This window comes from Tamandua tetradactyla, chromosome 8, assembly GCF_023851605.1.
Source record: "Tamandua tetradactyla isolate mTamTet1 chromosome 8, mTamTet1.pri, whole genome shotgun sequence".
Taxonomy (NCBI): Eukaryota; Metazoa; Chordata; class Mammalia; order Pilosa; family Myrmecophagidae; genus Tamandua; species Tamandua tetradactyla.
The window spans coordinates 94,890,204-94,903,129 of NC_135334.1; the positions used below are offsets into that span (position 1 = coordinate 94,890,204).

At 43.5% G+C, this 12,926-nt stretch overlaps 1 long non-coding RNA gene across 1 annotated transcript; it reads right to left on the reverse strand.

Moving 5' to 3' along the window:
* Positions 1 to 1,075: 1,075 nt before the first annotated feature.
* On the reverse strand, positions 1,076 to 1,642 carry LOC143643686 (uncharacterized). The gene is made up of 3 exons (XR_013156322.1): positions 1,589 to 1,642; positions 1,280 to 1,480; positions 1,076 to 1,141 (listed from the first exon to the last, which is right to left on the reverse strand). It is a non-coding gene; the product is annotated as an uncharacterized LOC143643686 (long non-coding RNA).
* Between the last annotated feature and the right edge of the window lie 11,284 nt (positions 1,643 to 12,926).

Sequence of the window (12,926 nt, forward strand, 5' to 3'; positions counted from 1 at the left end):
AATTTAATTTCCTGAGATTGGCTGTGCAGCCTGAAGAAGCCAAACCCAGCAGCCTCTTTCTGTCTGTCTGTCCACATCCTATCTAGGCAGGCCCAGGATGGTGCCCAGGTGACGGGACTGAGGCAAGTTGAAATTGGGAAGAATGTTACTGAGGTGATGAGCGATGTGGACAAGGGCCCAGAATCTTTGCTCTGAGCTACCTGAGAGTCCTCCTTTGTCCCAACTCCTGAGGAAAGAGTTGCTTATAAAACAGATGAGGACTTCTGAGTAAATACTCAGAGACACCCGATATTCAAAACCCTTTGTAACCTGGAGCTTGTGTGCTTCCGACATCAGCTTCCGTAAATGTTCCTCCTTTGGGTCTTCAGTTTTCTGATAAGGTTTTTACCCCATCAACCCCCTTCAGCCAACAATGCACGTAAGAAAGGTATCACCTGGGCCTCTTCACCTATCCCCAGGGTATAAGGACATGGACTATGTGTCATCTCCTCTAGCCTGGGACTGGGCTCACAGGAGTCCAAGGAGCAGGCTCACAGAAATACAAAGGAATGGTGCTCTCTTACAGGAGCCCAAGGAATGGTTTGCAGGGGCACAACGCCAAGACAGCTAACCTCAGCAGGGAGGGAACCCTGAAACTGGACAGGTGGCCTTCTCTTTCTGGGGATCCCTGGGTTCCATACCCCTACTCAGCCTTGGGTAATCAAAGCTTTCCATCTGACCCAGTTTAATAGTGATGTGGCTTCAGGAAGCTTCTAACACTTGTTTCTGATACTTTTATCTTAGCGCCTCTGCTATTCTTTTGCTGCTCGCCTGTATTTTTAGCTTTACACCTCAGATTCAGTAAGCTTTTCCATATAGTTAAAATACCCCTGTTCACTTGCTCTGGAGGAAGAATATTTGCCACCTTCCATACAGGTGTTGACACTGGGTCAGCCCCCCACTGGCCCTTAAAAGTTATCTTATTGTGACAACATACTTTTTTTAAAAGGATAATGTGGAATTAAAAAAAAAACATTTATTATATTCCTACCCCAACATAAGAAATCAATTTTTTCTTACTGCTTTTCTTGTCTTTGTCCACTGCATACAAATTTTACTTCATCGTGGTGATGGCATTTATCCATTTCATGTTTATACTTTACTGTAGTGAGTAAGAATTTTACACATTACATATTCAAGTGTGCAAAGATGACCATTTTATCTTTCTATAACTTAATTTTGAACTTTATACCTGATGGCAAAAGCAAAGAAACACATTTTTTTTTGAAACCCTACTTACCTGTTCCAGGGAAACAGTCATCCAAAGTTTCCTAGGCTTCTTTTGGGCAAATTCAGTTAATTTAGGATGTTCTACCTACTTCCTTCCCTCCGGGATTGTGCTAAATTCCCTGGAGTCTCACATGGCGTCGAGTCCTCATTTGGGGGTGAGTGAAGCATCTGATCCTGAATAGTCCAATCTGGGAAGCAGAAACCAAGCGCTCTACAGGAAATATGGCACATCAATTACAGAAGGGCTGAGAAAAGAAAAACAGGGGACAGTCATTAGCTACAGGGAAGCTTCTATCACCATAGGGTTGGCAGGACATACAGAGGTGGTAGAGTTACAGCACCCAGAAGCCAGGGTCTCTGGTGGGGCTAGAACCATAGCAGGGGCTGCTTGGCAGGATCTGGGACCACGTAGGGAGGGGCTGTTTAGCGGGTGCTGGAATCACAAAGGGGACACAGCCAACTGAGGAGCTGGAGCTCCACAGAGGCAGACAGAGCAAGAGAGGGGGCAGGCCCTAACTTCTCCTCTGTTCCTGCACTTCAGTCTTCCTTCAGTGCCTCTTGTTGACCAAATCTACCTAGAAGTCATTTGGCAAAGGATCCTAGGAAATGTGGCTCTGTGACAGAGCAGAGACGGGGTACCCTGAAGGTGGGGGAAGGATCTGAGGATAAACAAATGACAACATCGGGTCTATGCTGGCATCTGCTGGGGAAGAGCCAGGCCCCCTTTGATCTTTGATGTTGCCATTACCTCCACACTGGCTTCACTGAGATTCCATGCACCAGGTGTGGCCTCTGGTCGTTGCTCCATATACTTTTAACGTCTCCCCTGCTCCTTGAGACCCCTTCAGATCCACTGGCCCCTCTCAGCCCTTGCATACCTCTGTTGGCGGTCAAGACAAACAGTGGTGAATTCACCATGCTTTGGGGGCCACAGGAGGGGCAAAGGGGCAAAGGGGTCAGCACAGGCCTCTCTGCCTAAAGTTGTCCTGCTAGCATTCCTTCTCTGGGGTGTGAAGCCGTGCTGGGGTAGGGCCAGGGGGGCAATCTCCCTGCACTTCCTCCAAAGAAACGGGGCATGGTCTCCTTGCCTCTCAATTCCCCCAAACCTGTTTTATTTAATTATTTCCACTTCTTTCAGTGCTCGGCCTTCGGGGTGGGGTGGGGATGATGGAGGTGAGTGCCTGGGATCTCCTTTTCAGAGTTTCTACCATGCCTAACATGCTCGCTTCATTTTCAGGTCTCTAAGGAATTGTAAGGAAAGAATAAAGTCTTGGCCAAAATCTCAAAATTTTATTTGGCCAAATTTATATGCAAAATATTAAAAGAACTTAATTTACGTAACCATTCCTTATCAGACATTTGGATGGTATTCAGATGGTGGGCATGTTTAAGGAGTGGCAGAAGATGCCCACCCAGACTCTGGATCTTTAACCCCCGCCAATCCCCTCTGCACCTTGGAGCCTGTGCTAAGAGGGTCTTTGGACACTTCAGCCCTATTCATGAAAAAAAAAAGAGCCTTTTCGCTGGTTTCCATTTTGCTTCTTCCTCTCCCTATTCTCAGTCTTGGCTTTGTGTCTATTTCCTGGACCCTTGCTCACCCTAGATCCTGACCAGAGACATAGCATCTTCTTTGCAACCCTCATCCTGTCTCACACACTCTTTTTGGTTCTTGCCCTCTGGTTGTACCCCTTTGCCCATCCTGGGAAGAGCGCAAGAGGTGAGCTTTGCATCCTAAGGCCAATGTCTCAGCCCCAGGCTGTTAATGATGTCTCCAAAATTTATGTTCTAAATTGTGTTTCATTTTTAAAGTAGTTTAAAGAAGAGTATTTGATCAGCTTAGAAGTCATAAACAACCCAGAACAACAAATGGAAAAAATAAAAGTTACCAAAAATTCTACCACTCAAAGATAACCAGCACAAATTCTTTAAGGAATTTGTCTCATTTATTTCTGTATCCCCAACACCTAGGCACATAAGTAAGGGCCCAGTGAATATTGATAAGTGATAACATTTCAGCATCCTTTCTACCATATATATATTTTATACAAATGAAGTAATATTCTACCTACTATTTTGTGACCCACTTTTTTCAGGATGGCAAATACCATTAGCATATTCCCAAATCCATAAACGTTCTTCTATATTATTTTATAGTAGCATGGTATTCTGTTGTAAAAATGGACTGTCATTAATTTAACTGCTTCCTTAATTTATATATTTAGGCCTGGTTTTCTTGATTTTTACTCTTCCCAAAACTTTTCAGTCTTGTACATAAATGGGAACAAAATTGCTAGGACATGCACACACATTTTTAAGGTTTTTTGTACATTCTGCTTTCTAGGAGTTGTGCACATTACTATCACAATAATTACACTAAGCAGGGATTTTGTCCATTTATTTATTGTACCACAGTGACTTTAGCCTAGAGCAATGCCTAGCAGAGAGCGGGTTCTTAATAAGTATTTGTTGAATGAATGGTTCCCCTATGCTCTCCCTAACAGTGTTTAGTTTTACTTTTAAGTAAATAAACCTGCTGGAGCTGGATCTAAACATTTAAAAAGTTATTCTCAGAATTGAAGCAAAACAGGAATAAAGTCTCATAGAGTTGGAATCTTTGTTCACTGGGGTTCCAGGTGTCATGACTGGAACGGGCTCATGTGTGACATGGAGCCCGGCATCCACGCCCATGGTGGAGGTCTGCAGATAAAGGAAGTCAATGAGATTCATGGCACAGTGCTCCTACTGATATTTTTCTCTATGAAGGATACATCTTTGGTTTTTCCAGGCATAGATAGCACGCTGACCCAAAAGAAGAGAGGTTTTTTTTTCTTTTTAATTTTCTTTGAGGATTTGGAATATGTAGGCTTCCATCAGCCAACCCCAGGGGAGAAGACAGTTGTATAGCTGTTGGAGGCGTCTCTTGACTTCAAAGATGCGTTGAAGAAGGTCTAGTGTGAGGGAGTGGATCCTGGTGGATACAGTAGTGTGTGTGTGTGTGTGTGTGTGTGTGTGTCTGTCTGCAGTCAAGGAGTACTAATGAGGAAGCAGCCAGGAACCCATCCAAAACAACTGAATGAAGCAGGGGCTTCCTTCTGTGTATCCTTGCTCAGCCTGCTGTGGTTTGGATAGTTAGGCATCCAAACTATCCAAAGCTGGGCCCATTGTGAGATGAAAGGAATTTGCATTGATTTCCAGGCAACTTTCACCTGTGCCACAGGACCAACAAATTAAAAAAAAGTAAAAATAAAAAAATCTAATAGGGCCCTCTTTCAACAGAGAAAAAAAATGCAAATAGTCGCAATATGCTATCCAAAGTGGCAAAGCCAGGGTCTTCACATCTGTCTTTCCAGGAAAGGTTGTGATTCACACACAGGAAGCCAGGGTGGGTGGGCCTTGTCATCAAAGCAAAGAGCCTTTGCTTGGAAGAATTTAGAGGCACAATTCCAGTGGAGAGTCACCCACCTCAGAGACAAAAACTCCAGATGAGGAGTAACTGTGAAATACCTGCTTAAGTCTAGGAGAGCACACCCATTCCCCTTTAGACCCCATTGTTGTCCAAGATTTGGATGTCGTGGGATCCTGGACTCTCCTCATTCTCTTGGTGACCCGCCTAAATATTGCTTGAGTTCACCCCCCTTACCCTCTCTCACTTGCATTGCTGTTTCCCTGTCTGCAGTCTTGCCTTGCTGTAAGTAATTTTTCACACTGGTCATTGGAGATATCTGACTACATAACTCCTCCATTCCCTGCTTAAAACCCTTCAGTGACTCCCTGTTATCTTCCGGAATGAAGCTCAGCACTTAGGACTTCTCACTTCCACACTGTTGGCTGGTCCCTTAACTTGGTCTCCAGGTCCATGGATGTGGAGCTTCCTGTGTTAGAACCCCAAGACCTCTTCTTTCCCTAGTTTGTCCTGCCTCTGTGCTCCTACAGCCTCTTGTTCTTAATTTACCAGAGCACCTTTTCCATAGCATTGTAATTATTGTTTTACAAACAGCCTTAGGAAACAGCTTGGATAGATATTATTATCACTGGTTTTTTTAGATGAGAATCTTGAGACTCAAAGAGGTTTTAGTTCTTTCCCTGTATCCCAGAGCTAGTAAATGTATGATATGGAGCCTAAACCAGGTGGTGCAATAGGCCTCCTCTTGGCTTCCTTAGACAAAACATCATTGTCAGCAGCAACTGCAGCAACATCTATTCCTATTTTTTCAACATCCATGTTCAAGATTCCCCAGTAATGTCTGATCCAGAGCTTAGAAGATATTTCAATAGTGGGTAAGATGGAGAACAATTCCAATTTCTCCCTTTACTAGCTGTGTGACTTTGGAAAAGTCACATAACCTCTCTATGCCTATTTCCTCTCCTGAAAAATGACAATAGTAATAGTACCTATCTTATGGGAGAGTTGTGAGTGATAATATATAAAGCACTTAGAACAGTGCTTGGAATAATGAATGAGGTAGAGGTGCTAGCTGAGATTACTACTGGGCCTGCCAATACTTACCTGTAGGACATGGTGCCTTCCAAGAGAGGGTGCCCTATTGCCCCTCCACAGTCCCTGTTATTCAGTGGCCCTGCCTTGATTCAATGTATCCACTCTCTTTGTGCACCTGACAAAGAGAAATGAGATGAGCCATGGTCTGGCCTGGCATGAGGAGGTGAACTGGGCCCACCAGGTCCTTCTTCTGGCCCCTGAACTAGGCTGACCCTATTAGCAGTGGGAGCTGAGGCTAAAAGGTACCCTGAATCTGGAGAGGACACAGACAAACTGAGGGAGGAAGGAACCCATTGGAGAAATAGAAGAACCTTACCAGGAGAGAGGAGCATGCAGCAGATAGGTTGATGGAAGATTCAGAGAGAGTGGGTGGTTCCTAAAGCTGTTGAGGCTCCTGCTGACTTTTCGGCTCCCCGTGAGGGCTCTTTCTCCAATGTATATACTGAATCTACCTTCCTATCTCCATCTCTGCTTTAAGCCACCATTCTATCTTGCCTTGGGACTTCAATGGCCCTCTAATGGATGGATCTCTGAAAAGATATTGTCTTAACCCTCCCCGCCCCTCCCCAGGCTTCTCATTGCATTTAGAATAAACTTCTCTGACCTTATCTTATAACACCCTCTGCATTTGCTACTCTCTAGCCACGCTGGTTTCTTGACTATGCCAAACTCATTGTGTTCTCAGGGCCTTTGCAGGTTCTTCCTCCAGTGCTTCACTTGTCTGGTTCTTTCAGGTCTAATTTGAATTTCATCTCCTCAGAAAGGCCTTCCCTGGTCATCCTGTGAAACTCTGCTCTCCCCAACCTTGGTCACTGTTTATCACACTGGCCGGTTTTATTTCCTTCATGTCAGTCATCACAATCTAAAATTACCCAAGTTAGTTATTTGTTTTTCTACTCAACGATTGGATCTGCTACTCGAATGTAAGCTCCTTGAGGAAAGGAAACTTGTCTGTCGCGTTTACCGAGGTTCTCCAGGAGTGGGGGCAGTGGGCTGAACCTAGTACGCATTCAATAAATGTTTGTTGAATTTGTTTTAAAATTTTGTTTCTAGTGCATAAAGGTCCCTCCTTTTCTTAAGATAATCTTAAAAGTCAAAAGAGTCTACCAAACAAAACTTAGAGCCTGGATCTTGTTACCCAATATCACCTCCCTAGAATGTTCTACTCCAAGCCTCTTTCTCTACACTTGACTCCACAGCCCAGCTGATGGGCTCGTGCTGCCAGTGGGGGTTTCTCCTCCCGTGCTTGAAGAATTGCCAGCCAGTCTGGGCTGAGAAATCAGATCTAGTCCACCCCCTCTTCCCAGCCGACAATGAACTCCCTCCTAGCCACTGTCTATTTCAGACAATGTGGCATTGTCTCCACCCATTATCAGCTGGATAAATGGGCTCCTTATAGCTACTCTGTAGCTACTCAACTGTGATGATGCTGAGTGAAGGATGCTGAAAGAAAAGTTTGAGGAGATCCTTCTAGGGATAGGAGGAAGAGGAGAACAAAAAAGTGTCACAGCCAGTCCTTCTCTCCCCTCCCCACCACCCTCTACTACATAACCATTCCACAGGTGAGGATACTGGTATCCAGAGAGGAGAAGAAAGTTACAATTCAGTGATGTGGTAGTGGGTGGAAACACAAAATGAGGATGTTGGGCTGCCTGAGAAATGGGGAACTATGTAGGTAAGGGTGAAAACTTACCTTCTTCAGAAGCAAATCCCTAATTTTACAATTATCTGGCATTTATTCTTTTCAAGAGTAAAACTTTTAGCTGCTTCCAAAAGATCTAGAGTAAGATTCATATTTAATGGGATCATAACAAACTGACATTTTTAAACTGCAGAATAAATTCATCCACTCTTCCTGCCATACCAGCCTGAGGACAGGGTCTGTATCTGACTTCTCCTCCAATGTATTTCCAGCTCCTAGCACAATTCCTGGAAAAAATCTTATGGATGAAGGATTCCTGAGCCCCTACTTTGAGAACTTACTGTATACCCAGATCTATGCTAAACATTGAGAGAAATAAAAAAGAATAGACCCTGCCCATTCTCTCCTTCAGCTTTTGATTTGGTTGTAAAAGATTGGCTACTAACTAGTTTTGAGATCAAAAGCAAATTATTCAACTCCTTGAGCCTGTTTCCCTCTCTAAAAATGAGGATAATAGATAGCAGTTCCTACCTTACAGAATGATTGTGGAGCTTAAATGAAGTCAAATATTTAAAGCAACTGGCATGTCTTAGGGTCGCTCAATAAATTGTAATGAATAGTTTTATCAGTACAAAATATTAGCTATCTAGAACTTGAGTAATTTTGGACAATTGAACTTTCTTTAATAGCCCTGAATTTGTTCATTAAATTCCATTTAGCCAGTTGGTATGAAAAGCTTTTTAGCATACTAAAATATTCGCTGCCTCGTAAGATCTTTGTACAATTCAGAGTCAGCATTATGATGGATCCATACAGCTAAATGGATGGATATCTAAAATTGATTACCCATTCACTAAATAATCCCAGATTGCCTGGATTTTTTGTTTTATTTTCCATAGCTTTATTGGTCTCCTCTTTTGCTGAGAGTCAGATTGTACTCTCATACTTCTTCTAGCAAACAGTTTGCCAACTGGTAGGGATCAATTCTTTCTTCTGGTTTGCTGTGGGCTTAAATTAGATAGCTGTCCCATTAAAAATGTGAGTAAACCAAGAGTATGCCAGCTCTGAATGAGAACCAAAGATGCTTTGTCCTTTGTGCAAACAATTGTGTCTTCTCTTTTGTTTTTTCAAAGAACTCTCTGATTCTTCACTTTGTTCTCATCAATGAGAACTTATCACACAATCATGAAAGTTCTTGGTATATGTATTTATCGACTACATGAAAGAAGGATCAAGAAAGCATAATTGGGTGGGATTAAATGTGTGATAAATCTAAGGAATGTGTATGGAGAGAAAAGGTGAAGTAAGGAATATAAATAAGGTTAGTTTAGCATGTGGGAGAAAACAAATTGAGCTAAATCTTAAGGGAAAGGCAAGACTAAAGCTGTCATCATACAGAGGTATGGAAAAGAGAAGGAGTGGACACTCCCCTGTCCCTGCTGTCTCCACATACTTGTTTTTCCGAGCCTGATATAAACAAATTCAATCATTCATTCATCCATCCATTCAAATGTTCATTGGGCATCTAATATATTTGGTTCTCTTCCAGGAGCAGAGGATAGGAAGATAAATAAGAGATGATCCCTGCATTGAGGAAGCTCTCCTTATAGATTAAATTTTTAAAATGTAGGAATTATACTTGTTTCATGTTTCCTTCCGTCTCCAAGCCTTTAGGAATTTCTGTTGATTCTGAGTCTAAAGTATTTCTCAACTCCATCCATTTCTCATCATCTCCATTGCTGCCATCCTGGTCCAATGGATTCTTGCCTCCTAAGTGAGCTCCTCCATTCTTGTCCATTCTCCATGGAATAGCCAGAGTGATCTATTAAATAAAAAACCGTATCTTGTCATCCCAAACACAAAAACACCCCATGGTTTCCAGGATCACTTGGAATAAAATCTGACTTCCTTTCAATGGGCTCAAAAGCCCCATATGATTTGGCCCCCTACTACTCTCCAGATCCATCCTGTACTATCTCCGTTGGTCACTGAACTCCAGTTGCACTGACCTTTCTGCTCCAGGAGCACATCGTGCCTGCTCCCTTCCATCATTTCTCTTGTGGCCTTCATGCTCTCAGCTTCCTCTGCCCAGAATATTCTTCCTCTCAATTTTTACACTGATGGCTCCTACTCATCATTCAGATCTCAGTTTCAATTTCTTCTCAAACAACCCACCTACAACTACCCAGTTGCGGGTAATCACCGATTCATTCCTTATCATACCATCCTATTTTTACTCTCTCTCTGCAGAGCTCTAATTAGTCTCCCAAATTATCTTGACTAAATACATGTTTTATTTTCCATCTTCCTCCACTGTCACCATGAAAGCAGGGACCTTCTTTATATTATTCACTGCTGTATCTATAAATGTTTATTGAGCAATAAAATTTGTTGCAGGATTGAGTGAATGATCAATGAATGAATAACTAGTGAGGGAGATAAACATGAAAGAGAAGATTATGGTATGATGGGGGCAGCTCCTATAAAAGAGATGGGCACAGAATGCTGTGGGATTACAGAGGAGAGAACAACTACTTCTGCCAATGACCTGGGGAAAAATTCTTAGAGTGGCATTTGTTTTTGGTCTCCCAAGATAATGAGGGTTCACCAATCCAAAAAATAAGATGGAAAGTGCATTTTCCATCTCCTTTCCTGATCTGTTAGCCAACTGGCTTTGTGTTCAGTGCAAAGAGAGCTAAAGACATGAAAGAAGAACCTTTTTTTCCACTTAAGACACTACCTCTCTGACATCTACCACATGTAGGATAGCATCTGACCTGAAACTTTTAAACCTGGCTTGCTTACCAGAGGCTTAAGACCAGATGTTTTTCCCTGAAATCTTCTTGAGGTCTAATGAAATATTTTCGTTAAAGTAAAGAAAATTGAACATGAGTTGATTTCCTAAAATGCTTCACAATATACTTCTGTCAGGTATTCCTTACTTCTGAAGGCAGCCACCATGGCAACTCTTCTTTTGAAGGTAAGAAAACTGTGGTACAGTGGGGTCAGTTTTAGGAGTCAAAAAGTACACTAAATAAGCACCCTTGCTCACCTCCATTGGTCTGTGTGCTACAAATGTCTAATATTGCCTCACCATTCATAGGTCCCTTTCCTATTTGCCACTCCTAATTGGACAAGACATTGACCTCTGATCTGATGAAGAGGTCAAAGACAAATTGAATTTTCTTATGTGGATTTGAACTAAGTTTCAGAGGCTGTTGGCTATATATTGGGTGTTTGAGCTGAGAGAACCTGATGTAGATACTTGCGGCTAGCAGCCACATTGGGCCACGAGGAAGCAGAACAGGATATAAGAGAAGATTCAGTCCCTTCATGGATGCACGGAGAAAGTAGCTACAGTCTCTAGCTTGCAATTATAGTCCCTGGGAGATCTGGTTATATTTTGGTACCTGTCTGCTGATGTCTTCAAAATTGATGTTACGTCATCAAAATAACCCTTCTTCAGGTGATAGGGACATATTTGTGGTTAGGATACTAGATGGGTAGTAGGGTATGACTTTTTTAGCCTGTGTATCCTTAATTAAGGCAAAAAGTGGTGTTGGCTGGTGGCAGTAGGTGTTAAGGCCTTTGTCATGGTAATTTCCAAATGGAATCACAATGTCTATACATTTATGTGTGTGTGAGAGAGAGAGAGGGGACTCAGGGACTGGGAACTGGGGCAGGAGGCATGGTAGTGGGATAGGAAGGCATTGGCTATTTTAGAAAACTGTTCCCCAGGTTGCTCACCCCTAGTAGATGAAAGGTTGTTACTTAGAGTAGTAGACTGAAATTATTTGTGAACATAAGCCGATGCCTACCTGGACCAGATTTGGGGTTATGCACACACATGCACTCACAATCAGGCTGCAAATGGGCTGTTTCCTTATTCTGGGAAGCCGTAACCGAGTTTATTGGTAAAAATCCTTCAAAGTACATTATTGTTTACAAAGCATGTGAGCATCCCAACTGCATCTGATTCTCAGAACATCTTTGTGAGGGGGAATATTATTCTCCCTCGTTTATGGATGAGGAGGTCTATGCTCAGAGACAAGCTCATACAGCTGATAAATGGGAGAGAGGGAATTCCATCCTAGGCTGTCTGACTCAGGTCTGTGTTCGTCTAGTTATACCACACTTTCTATAGACAGGTGCCTGATGTCACCCACCATCAGCCCCCTGATAGTGTTCTTCCTTGCATGAGCTCAGAGTGACTTGCAGGTATTGGCTGGGTTTTCATTTTTCAGTTCTGTCTTCTGATCAATTTCAATGGGCCCCTCTGGGACAGGACCCAGGACTCTAATGTATGGGTATGTGTTTGGGTAAGCATGAGTATAAGTGCCCTTCTACCCCAACTGCAATTCCCTCACCTCTACCATCCCTGCATCCTTGCAGCTGGGCCCTCTGCCCTCAATAAAACAAGGCTCCAGCCTCCTTCCTACCTCCATGTATGGGTCGTGGTGATTGGAGCTGGTCCTCATCAGTCCTTCCTGCTTGCATGGCAAACAAGTGCAACATTCCACCTTCCTGAGCCTGAATCTTCTTTACCATCCAACTAGGGGTCCAGGGGCAGGACTGGCATTCTGCTTTGGCTTGTGTCCTGAGTTCCTGTTCTAGTGAGCTGTGGTCCTCACCAGTTGGTGGTGTGAAAGCCATGCCAATGGCTGTGGACATAACTTGCAGCCTGATGGCATTTGTGCCCTGGCTTTTGCAGTGCCAGGCCACCCTTCTTCCCAAGACCTCTTGCCTTCCTGAGAACCTTGGGTATCTCATGTGATGGGGGTAGTTTTGATTGGATGATATGGGGTAACGCGAGGTCTTTCGAGAGTGATAACCACTCTATCCTGCCCTCAACTTAGGAGGTAAGAGAATTTTTGTTTTCAGCAGTTAAAATCTTATTTAAGATTCCCACAATCTGGGTACTTATGCACTAGAAAGCTCCACGAAAGAGGGGTGGAAGGACAAAAGCTAAGATCATGTTTCTTTGATCTCAAAATTCCCTTGAGGGAAGACGAAATACAATGAATGAACTGCCAGGAGAAGGCTCTTACTGGGAAGTAGTTTACGCGGCCTTCTACTTTTTGAAAGCCTGACAGGTGACGGGGCAGCCTTGTTCTGTGTGTTTAAGGGCACAAAAATAGGATTTGGCATGGAGGCAGACTTCAGTTTCGTGTTGGAAAGAATTTACTCCCCATCAGGGCTGGGCATCAGGGACGGCACTAAGCATTGTTTCAGGAAATTGCGAGCGCTTCGTCAAGAGATGTGTTCACACATAGGCTGGACAGCTCCCTATCGGGAACCTGTCCAAAGGATTCCTGGCTTTAGTAGGAGGCTGAACTATATGCCCCGATTGAGGTTCTCCAGTATTACGATCCTCAAAGCGTCAGGTGATGTCTCCTGTCCCGTAGAAGGAGCGCGCTAACCTGCAGGGCCAGGAGACTCTCCCTGCCTCACAGGGGTCCGCCATCGAGCAGCAGCAGTAGCTTCAGAGAAGCCCCTGCTTCTCTCTCGGGTCCCCTA